The 18,580-nt window shown below is 32.7% G+C and overlaps 1 protein-coding gene across 1 annotated transcript in view; it reads left to right on the top strand.

Moving 5' to 3' along the window:
• The first annotated feature begins 8,540 nt into the window (after positions 1-8,540).
• LOC127738812 (interferon-induced protein 44-like) overlaps positions 8,541-18,580 on the top strand; it is a 52,518-nt gene continuing 42,478 nt past the window's right edge. The window contains exon 1 of the mRNA XM_052250202.1: positions 8,541-8,649. The gene's annotated coding sequence lies outside the window, so the exon portion shown is untranslated. The remainder of the gene's footprint in view (positions 8,650-18,580) is intronic.

Raw genomic sequence — 18,580 nt, forward strand, 5'->3', positions numbered from 1 at the left:
GTTACAATATTCTACATAGATACGCGACGTCATATCGTTAGTGGCAACGGCACATATAGTTACGCTTTACGTTCTCGCAATCCTCGACAGTCGTTTTGACTATCGTGAATGTCTGCTGGGTAATCCAAATCACATTCAATCATGTACCCAACCTCATCCTCATCTTCCCACATGTCAATGTCTTAAGGTCGTCCACCCATTCAAAACCTCCTGTTGGTAATGGTTCTGACATGGCCAACCCATACAAATTGTTAGCACCTAAGTATTCCAAGTAAGTCGTTGGTTGTGAAGGGTCGTAGTCACTCATGTATTTGTTGTTGACCACCCCATGTCGATTGCTTATTTGAGCAAACCCTACCACGTGTCTCTTTTTCAAACAGAAGTAACATGTCTGGGTCGTGTAACAATTCTAATCTTACTTTGCTTATTTTTAAAGGCCGCATCGTAAGCTAGCCCTGGTGACGTGTAGTAATGTAATGGGTCAATCCCATAATGCTTTAAACAAATATCCCTAAAGTTTTCAAAGATATCTTCCAATTGCACAATGTCTCCTTTCAAGTACAGTCGTGGTAGTCTTGTAATGTTTGACAGTTAAATGTAGTAAACACATGTTGTGCATGAGCATAGTCAGCCTCACTAATGTGTTCATTGTTAAGTCGGTTGTAAAACTGGTCAGCAGGGGGTAGTTGTGTTTCCTTCATGTTGTCAGGACCCTTCATGTAATCTTAAGGATACACACCCTTTCTTGTCATTAATTCATAATGCTTCCCAAAACAAGCCTTCACTGCCTTAAATTGGTTCAGCTTTAAATTATTAGAAAAGGAGTCCAACGAATTTAACATAAACCTACATGAATCAATGAACCGCATTTCTAACCCACCCACTTTCTTAGAAAAACTAATGTACTTTTCATCGGTGTTTGGAATGCAATTCACTTCACCCTCGGTAAACATCAATGCCTTTACAAACAAGTGGGCATCATACCCCGTTAAGTTATGAAACACAATGGGAACAAAGATGGGTAGTTGAAAGTCTAAGTTACATTTTTTGTGTGCTGCACCACGATACTTACCTGTCGTGATCACTCACTTTGTCTTCCCCTAACTGATCATCGCAAATGTGACAACGTGTACTAGCTTTAAAACATTGCTGGTCTTCTGCAGTCATCACCATGTCTTTCTTATCCATGTACATGTCTGCAATGTCCTTCACCTCCTCTTCCATATCAGCCACAAATGTTTTAACCACGTCTTCCCCTGAGTACACTTTTGTTTCTTTGTACTTCCCATGAGCATACTTGACACGGTAGTAAAATCCTGAAGGTGTATGTCGTTGGTAAGCATTCGTGTAAGCGTTTGACTCGTCAGGTTAGCATGTGTCTATCTGTTCTAAGTAACATTCAAAGTCAGCATAAATAACATAAGGAATTCGCATTTTACGTGTGTAGTTGTAAAAACTAATAAAGGTATCTTCTTCTGGCATCTCTATTTTCACTGCATCCTTCTAATTACAATACTCTAAATGTTCATCTAAAATGTCTTCTCTTGAAAAGTGGTTCATACACCTTCGACAAAAACACACTATACCATTGTGGGATGACACTTGGGCACTTAACAAATGTGATAAACTTTTAATCCAACAGTAATGTTGTTTAGAAGCATTGGTTAAATACAACAAGTCTATGTGGGTTTTGTCCTTTTCTATGTTCTTTGAAAACTTAACGGGTACACTTCTAATTTTTCTTCATCGATGTTGTTTATTTCAGTAGTATTTAGCCTTTCAAATGTGTCAATGTGTTTCAACGACATTGGAAAAACTAACCCCTCCATGTTCAACTCGTTTTCCCATTTTTTGTATTGACTCGCTCGGTGTATACTTTTCTGATCTACCTCTTCATGTCTTATTCGATAACACATCCCATTGAAAACAACGGTTGTCTTTGTTTTTCACGTTAATAATGGTCTTCTTTTGTTTTACTGGAAGTCGTATGTAAGACTTACCCTTAACGGGTACAAAATTATCCATATGAAGGTGTAATTCTACAGTGTGGCTAAACGTTCACCCACTTCCATCACGCATGTAAGTTGCTATGCTTTCTTTTACCTTTTCTATAAGTACTGTTAGTTCAGTGTCTAAGTTGGTTGATTCAGTAACAATAACCTGAGTTGACCTAAAAAATGGAATCACGTAAGTATTGTGACCTGTAGCAGGGTTTGTTTATACCAGCTCTACTCGAAGCACTAATTGTACCTTCAATGCCTTCTTCACTTTTGTGCTTCTAACATTTTACTTATCAAAGCACTTCGACTTGCCTTAAAAATGTAGTAACATCCAGTGGTTTTAACGGTTCAATGGTCACTGAACCGAATACACCATTTAGTACTTTTCAGCCATCTTTCACCTTAATAACAGGTTCCTTTGCTATGTCTTGTTGTATTAGGTGTAACAAGTCGTTTTTCCTTAACCCAGAAGTATAAGGTATACCACGTTTATTACTTCGTTCTTAGTAAACACTTCTGTACGGGGTAACACTTGATTCGTTTTGTGTTCAATAACTTTACCAACACGTCTTTTGGTTTTTTACTATACCCTTTTAACCCTAATTCCTTTGCCATTTGATGTAATTGCTTTACCGTTGTTTTTAAACCTAGCACCACCACTTTCATTAGGTATACGTGTAGTAAATGACAATCCAGATGGACACGGTATGTTTTTGTTTGTTTGATGCCATTGTTTATTTAATACCCTACACACACATGTCTTTATGGTTGTTTTTTTTAAATTTTACACCCCTAACTACCACTTGTACTTTTTATAAATCTAGTGTTTACTAGATGTAAAAAAAATCAAGGACACGTACTACTACTCAGTTTACTGTCTAACTACTGTGTAGGAAAAAGACTCTTGTTTTGTTTTATCACTTCGTTTACCATTACTTCTAATGAACGACCCTTCCAACGTTCTCTTTTCTTTATTTAACCCACTACAAGCCCACACCTTACCAGACCTAGCTCATTTCAAAGGTATTGACCTAGGCTATTCCCCGCTTAAATTATTTTTCTGTGATCCGGGCCCATCTGGCCATCACAGGGGTTCAAAGTTGTCCCTTAACGTACTTTTCATATTAACTCATTTCAAAGGTGTTGATCGAGGCTATTCGCCACTTAAATAGTTTTTTGGGATCCGGGGCCGTCTGGCCACCATAGAGGTTCAAGGTTGGCACTTAACGAATTTTCCATACCAACCACACATTTGGTACTCTTCGGTATATCCCTACGGCAAAGTTCCGAACCAGACCTAGCTCATTTCAAATGTATTGACCCAGGCTATTCGCCACTTAAATATTTTTCTGGGATCAGGGCCCGTCTGGCCACCACAGTTTTAGTTATATGTCAATTATTTGTAATGGCACATTTGATAAGGAAAATTTCAGTTTTATAATAATAAATTAGTAATGTCGCATGCCGTGCAAAATAGTCCACGTAGGATTTTTATAAAAAATACTTGTTCACATTCAAAAAAACATTAACATTACATGTATATCGAATTGTTTTCATTTTATATATACAGAAATTGATTTTCTCTCGTACATTGCATCTTTTTTATTAAGTTCATGGAATATATATATCACGATTTCTCATATCTTACTTAAATCCATTATTAATAATATTAGTTGTTCTTTGATTTTTTTTATTTTCTATTCCTACATTGTTTCTGTACCTCTTAATCAGAAGGAATCAAAAAACGATAAAAAGAACGAATAAAACGATTTTAAATTGTACAATTTTTTATTAAACAAACAGTGTCCTCCGAAAAAAGTGGCTGCTATCATTATTGGTATTTAAAACGGACTGAAATCTTTTGAGATTCACCACAAGCCGTGAAATTGTCGAATTTCGTTGTTAAATTATATTTAACTAAGATATTGAGATTTTTGGAACGTTTGAGTCTTATACAGTTTTTTTGGTTTTTAGACATATCATCAAAATTGGCTGCTGGAAAAAAGTGGCTGCTATCTTGATTGGCTGCTAAAAGTGGCTGCCAGCTTGAGTCTGGTATTTTAATAAGATTGATATTATGGGTCCTCGACTGTACCTGGAGTTCAAATATTTGATCTACCAGAGATTATCTTGCTTTTTTTTTAATGAAAGTTTGCTGTTTCTGATCTAGCAGCTGCAGCCTCGTATCAGCTGTCGAAAGTGCAATTTATAGAAAAGGTGAGACAGTGCAATTCATTGAAAAAATTACACAGTGCAATTTAACTAAAATCAACGTTTCAAACATTTCGGAGGAAGATTTAGATCCATTGAAAAGGGAGCTAGTTGAGAAATTTCCCTGCGGTGGCAAAAATATGATAAAAGAACTTTAGCTATATCACAGTCATTTAAAAAGTATTTTATATTATAAACTATAAACGTTTCTACGCATGAATAATTATACCGGGATGGATGAAAGGAGATATGGGAGGAACTTCAACTCGATGCAATACATTTGCACTTACATTTGCGAGCAGTATTTTTTTATTTCGTTTGCTCACATATTTATTACAGCTTCAACTAGACAGCTAATTGCAACATGAAATGATCTTCGCACAAACATCCAGAGGTCTTTGGGACTTAAATTTCTCTTATACAAACCTCCAGACATAAGGCACCGAACTGTTAAAAGGGCTAACGGTGGCTTTTAATTTTTTGCGTTTATCTTGAAAACTACAATAGTTTTGTTTTTTTAAAAGGGGGTGTAATGAAAACAGTCTGAATATGCTCTATAGGAAAGGTCCCATTTGAGCAATTTGCGCTTTTATGTGTTTTGTTGTTTTGTTGCCTATTGTCTTGATAACTTATTTATAGAGAAACCTTCCTCGCAAAATGGTAGGCAAAAACAGAATTACAAATAAACAATTAAACATTATTGAAATTATAAACTAACTACCGAGGGACTGCTAATTTTCTTTCATTGGGGGACCTTAGAGGAAACTTTGGAATTACTCTTATTTTTTCAAGTGCCCACCTTGAATAAGAAAAATAAATTCAAGACCCCCCCCCCCCTCCCTTTTCAAAGACATTAAAATTTCAACACCCCACACGCACATACATTTCTCAATACATCTGTTAGTTATAACAAAAAAATGAATACAATTTCTTTTTCTATTATAAGTATAAAATATTGCATCAGTAGTGGATCTAGAACTTCAAGTGTGGAAGTTGTTTGCGACTTCAAAAAACTTTATTTGGATATGCCGGTTATGGTCTCATTGATATTTACCACACCTTTATTCAACTTTAGCTTCAGATGAAAAATACTGTCCTGGAAGAACATGTTGAAACTTAGTATTTTTATCTTAAAAATTGAGGCGAGCGGAGCAAGGCGAAAAAAATTTGACATCTATTGAGCCTAAACATTATGTTTTGTTTACAGTAGGGGGAAGTGTATTATAAGTTTTTTTTACTATATGGAAAGGAGTATAATCAGGAAAAGTTCGAGAAAACCTGCAAAAACTAAGAGACTTAACCATTAATCTCTGATATTGTCGTTCTTCGTTAAACAAACAGAAGATGGTCATGTCTTACATGAAACAAATATTGAAATGAAGATTGAAACTCAAAATGATGACATAAGAGATACAGATATGACATCTGAATCAAGTGTAATATATTCCTGCTAAATAATCAGATACTGATTTAGTGTATTCATCATATAAGCTATAATGTTTGCATGTTTGAAATACAGAATTGCTTAAATTCTGTAAACAAATTTCGATGCCCCCCCCCCCCCCCCATTTTGAGTATAAATAGTATGCTCCGCGCAGGCGGGGTGCCGATTGATACGACTGCAGAGGTCGAATCCTGAGCATGTATGGACACACCATTCAACCTTGATACAGCTGTGAATTTAGATTGTGATTAAATATTTGACACATCATAGGTTTCTGACACAGAATGAATGTGGTCCAAGATCTTAACAATTTGAAATTGGACATTTACCTATCATGGTCCAATATCCAAATTCTAAATACACAGTTAAATTCAGCATATTCAAGTACTTAAAGAATTCAATTTTTGATGAAATAAAAAAAAGTTTTATTTTGGACCCTTTGGACCCCGATTTGGACTTGAAAACTGGGCCCAAAATAAAAAAAAAAAATACATATTCAGATTCAGCATATAAAAGAACCCCAAAAATTCATTTTTTTGTTAAAATCAAATTAAGTTTAACTTTGGACTCTTTGGACCTCAATGTGGACTAATTTGAAAACCGAGCCCAAAATCAAAAATCTAAATACACGGTTGGATTCAGCATATCAAAGAACCCATAGAATTCAATTTTTGTTGAAATCAAACAAAGTTTAATGTTTGACCCTTTAGAACTGAATGTAGACCAATTTTGAAACGGGGCACAAAATCCAAAATCTAAATACACACGGTTAGATTTAACATATGCAAGAACCCTAAAAATCAAGACTTTGAATTAAACACCATTAAAATTGGTCAAGAAATAAGCAATTTATACAAAGTATTAGAAAAGTATTGTTTTGGCCCCTTTTTGGTCCCTAATTCCTAAACAGTTAGGGCCATAACCCCCAAAATCAATCCTTCCTTTTTTTGTATGGAACCTTGTGGTACAATTTCATAGAGATCCATATACTTATACACAAGTTATTGTCCCGAAACAAGAAAAAATCTTGTTTTTGGCCTCTTATTCCTAAACAGTTAAGATAATAACCCAAAAAATCAATCCCAAACTTCTTTTTTGGTATGGAACCTTGTAGAACAATTTTGAAAGAGATCCATACACTTATACACAAGTTATTGTCTGGAAACCAAATGTCTTCGGACGACGACGACGACATCGCCATACCATTATACGGCCGCAATTTTTTACGTGCGTATAAAAAATTGGATACCCTTTCCATTTCCCTCCTATCCCGTTTTTTAGGTTACAAATGACCGGTGCCTTACAGGAGTTATTACCCATCCAATGTCTGATTTTGTTCATTTTTGCTTCTGTTTTACTAATATCTTGAGAAAAGTTATATATACAGAGAAACTTGAACAGCTATTTTAAATGATCAGCAATGCAAAATTTACAAAAAATGAACATACTTGAAATTTGTGTATCAACTTCTTATAGAAGAAACTAACTCTAAATAGGAAAGACATTTTCAATGGAAACAAACTATTTTGTTTGCTTCCCTTCTTAAACAAATAATGTCTTTTTCAAGAAATTTGGAATCTAACATTTAAAAAAAAAATACCCCCCCCCCCCCCCAAAAAAAAAATAAATAAAAATTTAGCCTTAGCCCTGTTTACAGTTCGATGCCTTGAGTCTGGAGGTGTATATATGAGCGGCTTCCCACGTAACCTTTTATGTTGCGGGTTACTGTCTAGTTGAAGCTGTAAAATAAATGCGCGAAAACGTTGTAAAAAGCTGCGCGCAAATGTAATGCACCGAGTTGAAGTTCATATCTCCTTTTAGTTTAAACGTATTTTATTTGCTAAATTGGAGCCAAATGGATTAGACATATTTGCACATCATATAAGGATCTTTGCACATCATATAAGTACATTTGCACATCATATAAGTACATTTGCACACCATATAAGTACATTTGCACATCATATAAGTATATTTGCACATCATATAAGTACATTTGCACATCATATAAGTATATTTGCACATCATTTAAGTATATTTGTACATCATATAAGTATATTTGCAGTTTATATAATGTCAACTGGACACCATATAAAGGTGTTTGCACATCATATAATGACAAGTGCACATCATATAATATTAGTTACATGGTGTGTTAGTGACCTAATACGATATATATGGGGTCAGTAAATTCCATATGGGGTGAGAGCGAACCCATATATATCGTATTAGGTCACTAGCACACCGTGTAACGAATTTATCTTACCGACTATCTTCACATGTGGTATTTTGACTAGCGGCCTATCAAAGTGATCAAGTCTTCAATACTTAGTATTAAGATCCTACTTCCATTTGTCTATACAGAAAACAAATGCCAACAATAGCAACTTTTAAGCTTAAAATTTGTTTTATGAATTAATTTCAATCGTTCATTACATGTATTATAATTACTTCTTTCAGATTTCTTTTTTTTTTTGTTTTGAAAGGGAAGTAACCCCGTTATGCCAACAATAACAACTTGTTAGCTTTAATTATGTTTTATGAACTTATTTCAACCTTTCATCATCAATTTCTTCGTCTGTTGAATCCTTTCAGATTTTTCCTCAATACCGTGTTGTTTTTATGAAGGGTTGTGACATCATTTTTGTTTTGAAAGTGAAGTAACTCCTTACTAACCCCATATGGTAACTAACCATGTATGGTTGCTAACCCTATATTTTTTAGGACACCCTATATCAAATATACATAATCACCACGTGTAGTCCTTTAACCAATCATATTTCTATAAATCTATAGGAGGTAAGATAAAGGTAAATGCACATCATATAATGAAAATGGGCATAATAAGACAGTTTTGGCGTTCCATAGTGGTATATTTTATTTCCTGGTAACACGTTAGAGTAATTTTCTGAAAATCCTATTTATCGGTTTGTGACATTTTTGTAGTTTCAGGTTGAAAAAAGAACTTTTTTTCACAGGAATTCAATATAGCAGGTTAGTTAGTATAGTACTATGCTGTTGTTTGTGATTTTTGTTTGTTACGATGTATATTTTATTTTCATAGATAAATAAGGTCAATATAGTTTGTGTTAACTTTGCAGCTGTCCTGTTAAAGGCGTTTTAGCTCGCTTGGCTCAAATTTGAAAGGGTCAAGTGAACTATTCTCATCACTTTGCGTTCGTTGTGACTTTTTTGAACTATTTAAAAATCAAAATCGTCATTGGGGTATCTAGTTTAAAAAAGTTTTGCCTATTATCTTCAAATCGCTACTTATAGAGCAAATCTGGTAAGGCAGATTGTTGAGAATATAAAAATAAGGAGATGTGGTATGATTGCCAATAAGACAACTAGCCACCAAAGTTCAAATGAAGTGGATGTAAGCAATTATAGGCAACCGTACGGCCTTCAACAATGAGAAAAACCCATACCGTATAGTCGGCTATAATAGGCCCCGACATGAAAAATATGAAACTATTCAATTGAGAAAACTAACGGTCTAATTTATAACAAAACAATTTACCAAAAATTAAATATGACAGACAGGAACCAACGACAACCACTGAACTACGGGCTCCTGACTTAGGACAGGCACATAAATAATGTGGCGGGGTTAAACATGTTTGTGAGCGCTCAACCCTCCCCCTAACCTGGGACAGTGGTGTAACAGCACAACATAAGAACAAACTATAAAAATCAGTTGAAAAGGGCTTAACTAATCTGATCGATACAAAGAAAAACATCAAACAAAAACACAGACAGGACTTGGCAGGGTAGGGCATACGATACAGTTACAGGGGAGATAATGACGTTGCTAACGTAAAATGTTATTTTTCGCAACGTCAAACTGTGACATATCGGGAAAAGATGCATTTGTCGACTGATTTTTATCATTCAGACAGATATAACTTGAAAACGAGTTCACGGACCCCTCTTTTTTAAAATGACATTAGGTTTGATTTACGTATAAAGATTATTTGTACCAATTTTTATGAAAAAGTCACCGATGAAATTTTTTTAAATTAGATAAATATACAGCAAAAAAAAAGCCGTTTTTTTCTAAAACCCTAAAACTTTGATAAAAATTAATTATTTCCAAAGAATTGTTATAAAAATTTAGAGCATACTTATGTAAAGAAGATTTTCCAAATGTTTTTACAAAAATCCGCTTGTGTTTATCTTTTGAAACAAAAAAGTTAGGTATGTCTATCCAAAGGATAGAAATGTCCAAAAAAAAACAAAATTTTGAGTAAATGTCTAAAATTTCGACCCCCATTTATCTCTTAAAGTAGCACATGAAGGTATATTTTTTATTACATATTTGAATTGACTAGGTGAAAAATTATAGCTTGTATGCAAATTTTCGTAAAAAAAATCACCGTGGGATCTAAACTGTATCGTATGCCCTTAACATTCAGAGAAAAACATGACCTTGTGCAATGGTATCGACAGATTGTAGTATCATGAAAGTACATATGTGTAATATTTAGTATGGTTTTAATTTACTGATAACAAAATCAATATTTATACCAATAAAAACAATATTCAAAGATTTAATAACAGTGTTGAATAGGTAACCTTTTAGAATAAGTTTATATAAAGGATTGATAAGTTTACCCGGATCGTATCTAAATTTCCAAGCTCGGTTAACAACATTACCGTAAAATTTAGGATGTGCTATTCCGTTTGAAATAAGTTTTCTACAGGTCCAGCCAAACTTGCAAACCAAATCTTTGTATCTATTGAAGAATTTAGGAAAGGTTTTAAGAAATTTGTGGTAACGAAATCCCTGACTTAACAGTTTACTAGTAATACATAGATTACGCTCATTGAAGTCCAAAACGTCACTACAGACACGAGCATAGCAAACGAGTTGGGATATATAAACACCGTAAGATGGTGCAAAAGGAACATCACCCTTCAAAAAAGGAAAATTGACAATAAGAAAAGAAAAATCATCCCTTTTGTCGTAAATTTTTTTGGTAGAGTTTCTGGTGTAATACTGAAATATCTAAATCTAGGAAAGGACAGTTATTGCTGTTTATATTTGATTTATTTAAAGTAAGTTCCTTTGGGTAAATTACAGCAGTATATATAGAGAATTCTTGATTATTCAACGAAAAAATATCATCAAGATAACGGTAAGTGTTGTTGAATTTATCAATTAAATGGAATTTAGACGGTTCTTTACTGAGTTTGGCCATAAACTGTGATTCATAACTGTATAGGAACACGTCTGCTATTAAAGGGGCACAATTGGTGCCCATAGGAATACCTACAACCTGTCGATAAACTTTATTGCCAAAACGTACATAAATGTTGTCAAGGAGAAAATTTAGGGCTTTTATCATCTCATCACACCTCCAGTAAGTATATCTAGCATATTGACCTTTCTTATTTGAGAAAAAGGCTTTATATGAGTTGCAGCAAATAAATTTGCAATTTGATTTATCAAACAACCATTTAATTAGATAGGAAAACTTTTGTTTAATAAGATTGTGCGGAAGTGTAGTATAAAGAGTGGAAAAGTAAAAACTGTCAACCGAATCAAAAGGACCATCAAAAGCACGTAATCTATCTAAAACCTCCAACGAATTTTTTACACTCCAAAAATGGTTAATTCCACTATTTTCATGTGTTTTATTACAAAAATTAATGATAAGTTCTTTGGTAGTAGTTAAGGAACTCGTTAAAAGCACTTAGTTGTAGAACACTTACTATAGAGGCCGAGATGAAACGATATTTTACTTGTTTTTTGTGTAGTTTAGGTAATCATTTTACTTCCATGAGCTGACTATGCGGTATGGGTTTTGCTCATTGTTGATGGCCATACGGTTGCCTATAGTTGTTAATTTCTGTGTAATTTGGTCTCTTGTGGAGAGTTGTCTCATTGGCAATCATACCACATCTTCTTATTTTTATATGGAGCTCCTTTTCGAGATATTTAATTTTTTTTAAATGTCGGAAAAAGGCTGACTCGGACTTTTACCTTATATTTGCATTGGTATTATTTGGGTCTCAAATCGAAAGAAAAGAAATTTAGAATCTGCTTAAATTTTGGTAAATGACCTTTTATGAGCTATTGAAGTCTTATATGAAAAGAAAAAATGGGTGTTATGGGGCAAAATATGTTAGCCTATATCGTAGGAAAAAACCAAGGAGTCCGAACATCTGATAAAAATTCCTAAACCTGACCTAAGTACATCCTTAAGGACTTTAGTGTAGTATGTACTTAAAACCACCACCACATTGTTGTCTGTCGGTACGAACACAAAACGCTTTGCCAGTACTTGAATTTTGTTTTTAATCCTAGCAATGGGCGTATTACTTACTCTTTTATTTTTTTCTAAATTATTATCGAAATTTGATATGCGAATATCAACAATATTCAGACATTCATTTACCTGTGTTTAAAGTAATTGCAAATGGCTGATATTTTTGTTCAAGCATATTGTTTTTCTTAAATTGTTTAACATTTCACAGCGGTATAACATGTTACTTTTATTATTCTTCCCTTAGTTTATTTATTTTGTATTTACATTGTATCATAGATCAAATTTATTTGTTCAGTGTATGTTCACTGGTGTTAATATGTCTTTTGATTGAGTTAAGGCATTTCAATTGATATTTTATAGTGTGTCTTTCTATGTTGTGATGTTACACTATTGTTTCAGATAAGGGTGGAGGTTTTGTACCATTAAAACATTTAAACCCGCTGCAATTGTTTGCACCTGTCTTAAGTCAGGAATCTGATGTTCAGTAGTTGTCGTTTGTTGATGTGGTTCATAAGTGTTTCTCGTTTCTCGTTTTTTATATAGATTAGACCGTTGGTTTTCCCGTTTGAATGGTTTTACACTAGTAATTTTTGGGGCCCTTTATAGCTTGCTGTTCGGTGTGAGCCAAGGCTCCGTGTTGAAGACCGTACTTTGACTTATAATGGTTTACTTTTATAAATGTTGACTTGGATGCAGGCATGGGGCGAATTACATTGCAATGTAATGCATTATATTACAATTACTTTGACAAAACCATGCATTAAATTACAATTACAATTACATGCATTTATCAAAGTAATGCATTAAATTACAATTACTTTTGCAAAGTAATGCATTGAATTACACATTACATTTTGTAAAATTTTTTATCAACTAAAAAGAAAACTCAAACATTTTAAAAAACAACATGAAGTCACAAAATATTCTAGCACATGCAGTAACTGTTCCATGTATTGAATTTAAGTTGACATGTAAAAAGTCTATTCAATACGACTATTACATTTTAACATCATAAGGGTTTCGGAGAGTTTCATCCTTCATGCACATTCCTGAACACTTTCAAATGATAGTTCTGACTACCCGACTGTTTCACATAATCTATCAAAGTTGATTGCTCTTCTATCTTTGGTTTTAATGTTTCAAGGTATACATTTCTGTGTTTTCTATAAAAAGAAATTACAGAGATGAAGTTTAATACTTAATTTGACTTAATGTTAACTACACTTTTTAAATGTCATTTGTTTTTTTTATTTCACTCAAAATATTTACTGAGAATTTCTTTCCTAATTATATAACAAACATAGAGCTTAATTTATGACCAAGTGTCAAAATGGTGAAAACATTGATTGTAAAACAAACTAATTAGTGTTTAATGACAATGTTCCATTATCTGTTATTTAATCATGACATTAGGTATTCATTGATCGTTTGACAACAATGGAACACTTTTACAATAATGCTTTTCAAATGGTGTCTTCAACCTATGCCAACATTTGAAAAATATGTATTCAACCTATGCCTACAAACAAAATACAAAGGGTGTTGTTATAACAATTAATAAATAATTACAGGTAAAATACAGTCAGTATTTTAAAGCATGAAAAATTACTCCTTTAGAATAAAAAAAACAACAGTTAAATACTTGCAAAATTATGATATTTGAAAAAAATAGATAAAAATATTACAATAGAACACTCTTGTATGGTAAAATACTTCCCACATTGTGTGGTTCTAAATATAAAATTAAAAAAACAAACAAACAAACAAACAAACAAACAAAAATAAATAAATAAATAAATAAATGAATAAATATAAAATTATAGAAATTAAAAAGAATTAAAGTAAAAAAAAAAAATTATTTGGGATTTTTTTAATATACAAGATTTGCTTACTTGTGACTTGTTGCTGAATATCCAAGCTAAAAAGTGTATTAAATCTACAATATTTTTTAAAGAATAGAAATCTATACACAGAGACTTAAAATTTTCTAAGCACATATGAGTAGCGTAACCCACCATAAACCGGGGGGAATCTCAGGTGTCTAACAGTTTTATCAGATATGTTTTTATATATGTATATATAAGTCTAAATTGAAAACAACGTTCAAACCTATGATTGGGTTGGGTAAAAACCGCAATTTTTATACGTGTGCATTCAAAACAAATTTCTTGGTAGAGGGGTCTAAATACAGCACAAACAACATTTTCCAAAAGACCAAATGAGTGAAAAAGTATATTTTAACAAAACGCATTTGACTAGCAGGTCGAACAACTGATGTTCTTAAACCCTGCTGACTGCCATTGGCGATTGCCAAATAAACGGCCGATCACAAGATGTAACAAAATAGACCTTATTATTAAATTATTGCCAAACAGAAAACAAAAAACTTGCGGAAAAGATGGTATACCGCAAACATGAGGTGCAAAAATTTGTACACCATATCCGGATTTCGACAATTAATGTCTCTTCAGTGATGTTAGGAATCGAAACGGTATTTGGAAGGCCATATAATTTACCTCAATTTAGGATAGACTCTTAAATTTTATATATATATGTGTCTCTGGTATGATGTAATAGTGAACATTGTAAAAATGTATTTAATTGTGATGTCAGTTTTTACGAAATATGTGTTTTTGTATATTAGAATACATGAAACTGCAGAATTAAGCACTATTGTAATAAGAAGTAACACAAATATAAACAAAAACACAATTATTTCATAAACACTGAACTGTGAAAAATACACTTTTTCAATGTGAAGCAGATTTTAAATAGTGCTATATTCATTATTTCCATGCATTTGACGTAATTCTACTTTTAGAAAAATATAATCAAATATTTTCATCATATATTGTATGATATTCACATGATTCTGGTATATCCTGAACATGCATGAAATATTTGCCATTGGACGTTAAGCAACCTTCAATCATCAATTGTTTTATCATGCTAATTCCTAATACAAAAGAGATCAACAACACATAGAGTAGCCTTCATTTTGACTATTACAAGTAACAAAAATAGTTTTGGGTACACTTAAACGCCAATTTTAAACTGGTTGTAAATTGATTGGCCCCTAATTATTTTTTGTTTTTATAGCACTTAATCTGTTATATTTTATTCAACCTATGCCAACATTTTTTCATACAATTTTATATCTAAATTTCAAAATGTTGGCATAGGTTGAATGAACCTTTCAAATATCAATTTTTTTATGCAGGAAAATGTATGAAATAAAAAAAGAACCCAATCTGGTATACAGTGTTGTGTTAATAATTCCATCTAGTGATTTATGTAAAGTGTGAAAAGTAAATAGAAAATAGAAAATCAATATTCAAATGATTATGTTCTTAGTAAATCAAGAAATCTTAAATTCCTCTTTAGTTAAATATCCAACAATCTGTTAAAGATATATAGTATGTGAAAAAAGTAATGCCATGTAATGCAATGTAATGCATGAAATTACACAACTTTTTGCTGAAGTAATGCATTAAATTACAATTACATGTAATGCAAAAATTGATGCATTACACATTACATGCAATTCCTTGGAAAAATGTAATGCATTACCATGCATTACAATTACAAATTTGCATTACCCCATGCCTGCTTGGATGGAGAGTTGTCTCATTGGCACTCATACCACATCTTCTTATATCTAATTATTTAAATAGGAATCAGGTGACTTTTTGTCAGATTTCTCCCGTTTACACCATTTTTACAATAGGATGAAAGAGCATCTTTAATAACCTGACGACACTCTTCCCAATTTATTTTCGACGGTGGACGATATTTTGGTCCTTTTTCAGAAAGTTTATAACCTCTCGGTCTTGAATGATGTTGAGGTCCCCTGTAATTACATGGCCATAGGGATCATATCTAAACTTCGATGTTTCACAGTCTCATGTTGAAGGAGCATTATTTTCTATACTGACGTCTGATGTAACTGACGTATAATTAAAAATTAAAGTTATACTGTTTTTTTATACGAATAAGAAATTATAGGTGGCTCAATGTTATCAAAATATGGAGGTATAAAGTTTTGAACGGAAGTCATGAAAAATACTAGATAAATTAATAAAATCAATTAGATCTACCGTTTGTAGTTACACAAAAACTGTAAGATGACTCTCATTAGGAGTTATTTCCGTTAAATGATGATTATTCTAATTTTTGCCATTTTATTTGAAACTATAATACATAGGAGAACCTTTAATCAATAATAATCAGGAAGACAAGATCTACAAATAAGTCAAGCATGACCGGAATAGCCGGTCGACTCCTTATTTGAATTACTAGTATTTATCCTAAATGTCGATTTTTATCAATGTTTATGTTTTTTGCTTTATATCATGAAAACTAAAATAGATAATGAGAAATTTTAAAATGGCAAAAAATGATCATCATGTCCAGAAATGTCGATCGACTCCTTATCATCCTAGCTTTAAAACCAGGTTTAATCCACCATTTTCTACATTAGGAAATGTCTGTACCAAGTCAGGAATATGACAGTTGTTTTCCATTCGTTTGATTTGTTTGAGCTTTTGATTTTGCCATTTGATATATATATATATATATATATATATATTGCCATTTGATAAAGGACTTTTCCTTGGAGTTCGGTATTTTTGTTATTTTACTTTTTTCGACTCCTTATACGAGTATTGCCCCTAATGACTGTTTTTACTATTTTTTTTACATTTTTTGTAAACACAATAGTAGATAAAGAAAAACTGTTAATAGCAAAAATGATCAGCAGGATAAGATCTGTATATTTCTAAATTTGACAATTGTCAATTGAATCCTTAGAGGAGTCATTGTCCTTTTATGAAGAGTTTTCGAAGATAAAACAAAACAAGAAGTTTTAGCTTTCTAAAACTTGAAGCTTTGAAGTGCTTTGCTGTATCATACTTATGGTAAGATTCGGTTGTTTAGCAATGGAGAAAGTGTAATATATCTTCCTCATGCATATACTCATCATTGTGGTACTATAAACCCGTCTAAGGTGGGACATATTATGGTATACTGTAGGTAGTCCGTGAAAACTTCCTACAAAAACTCAAATTTGCTTTAACCAATTCACACACAAATTTTAAACAGAACATTAGAATTGATAGAAGAAAGCTTACTTTTGATTTTAAAATTCTTTGGCCACGTCGTTCCAGTGATACCGTTTGAATTTGAAAATTTATTATTTGTCATTCCACCGTTATGGGAGTTTGACGGTCAGATTGATAAATATAGATTCTACCACTGCATCGAGTGTGATACGATATTTATCCACTCGAGACAGTTAAATTTTTAAAATTTAACTGTCGAGAGTGGATAAATATCGTATTACACGAGATTTGGTGGTGGAATCTGTTTCTCTAATGATTTTCAAACAATACGCAGGCAAATTCATTCCGTCTTTTCGAATGATCAGCAAAAAGATGTGTTCTTTCTATGTGACGTCATCAGGCATGGTCGCCTTTTTTCATGCCGTCACAATAGGAAAATCAGAGAAAAGCAAGAAAATTCGACGTCATAATCGGATTTTAACCAATGAATAACTGAGATCAAACGAACCACACGTTGATTAAATTTTTTATACAATGGGTGCAGAAAGGGATAAATTGACGAAGAGTTAGAGCAATCGTAACTACTCGGCCATTCTCGCTATGCAGTACAATAAAGTTATTTCTTCGTGCAACCAGAAAGGCCGAGTAGTTCCGATTGAGAGTTAGAGAAATGATAAGACATGTATTCTACACGTCATGCAATATATCTAGTATACTTGGATCAATTCACTATACAAACTTTACACTGTTGTAGGTATTAGTGATTCAAGACTCGCTTTGGATTTAGAAAATTTTATGGTTTGTCTTTCCAGAGTTATGGGACTTTTAACAACAGTCATTTTTGACGCAATATTTATTTGCATATGGATATCCTCCTGCATGTTTTCCTACAGAGCCATTTTACTAACTTGTTATTAGATGCCTCCTCAATATTCAAGATAATTCTCACAAAAATTCTAGTGCACAATTCAGGGGTATAATGTTTTCTTGGTGTAGCTGGTTTTTTATCATTTGGTCTTATAACATGGAATACATTAGTCCAAATAATTATGACGTCTTGAAAGGCTATTATATTTTTTTCTTTGACGCCTTACATCGATGTAAGGCGTCAAAGAAAAACAATATAATAGCAAGGATGTAAGGCGTCAAAGAAAAAAAATATAATAGCCTTTCAAGACGTCATAATTATTTGAACTAGGAATACATGTATTCTGACAAATTCTTGAAGATCATTGGCAGTAATATGTATTTTGTGTTGTCTTTATGCATATATAGTAAGATGAGCACTCATAAACTTGTTCATCTTTGCCTCTCCTATTATTTATCAAAAGGAATTGACGCGACATTATATAGCAAGGTAAAACAGTTAAGACAAAATTATTCATTGATCGGGTATTGGATCGGTTCTTGAATACCCATACTGTAACTTTTTCCGTATTAAATATCTTCTCCTCTCCGTGATAATTTCCCAATTCTATATGTCATACTAGCCAATAGAATTTATCCCACATCATAACACTACAAACCAGTAAAAGTCTGAAATGGCCTATATCTGTACTCGACTGTACTGATTTTTACTCGACCAGTCTGAAT

Source organism: Mytilus californianus, unplaced genomic scaffold (genome assembly GCF_021869535.1).
Source record: "Mytilus californianus isolate M0D057914Y unplaced genomic scaffold, xbMytCali1.0.p SCAF_4, whole genome shotgun sequence".
Classification (NCBI taxonomy): Eukaryota; Metazoa; Mollusca; class Bivalvia; order Mytilida; family Mytilidae; genus Mytilus; species Mytilus californianus.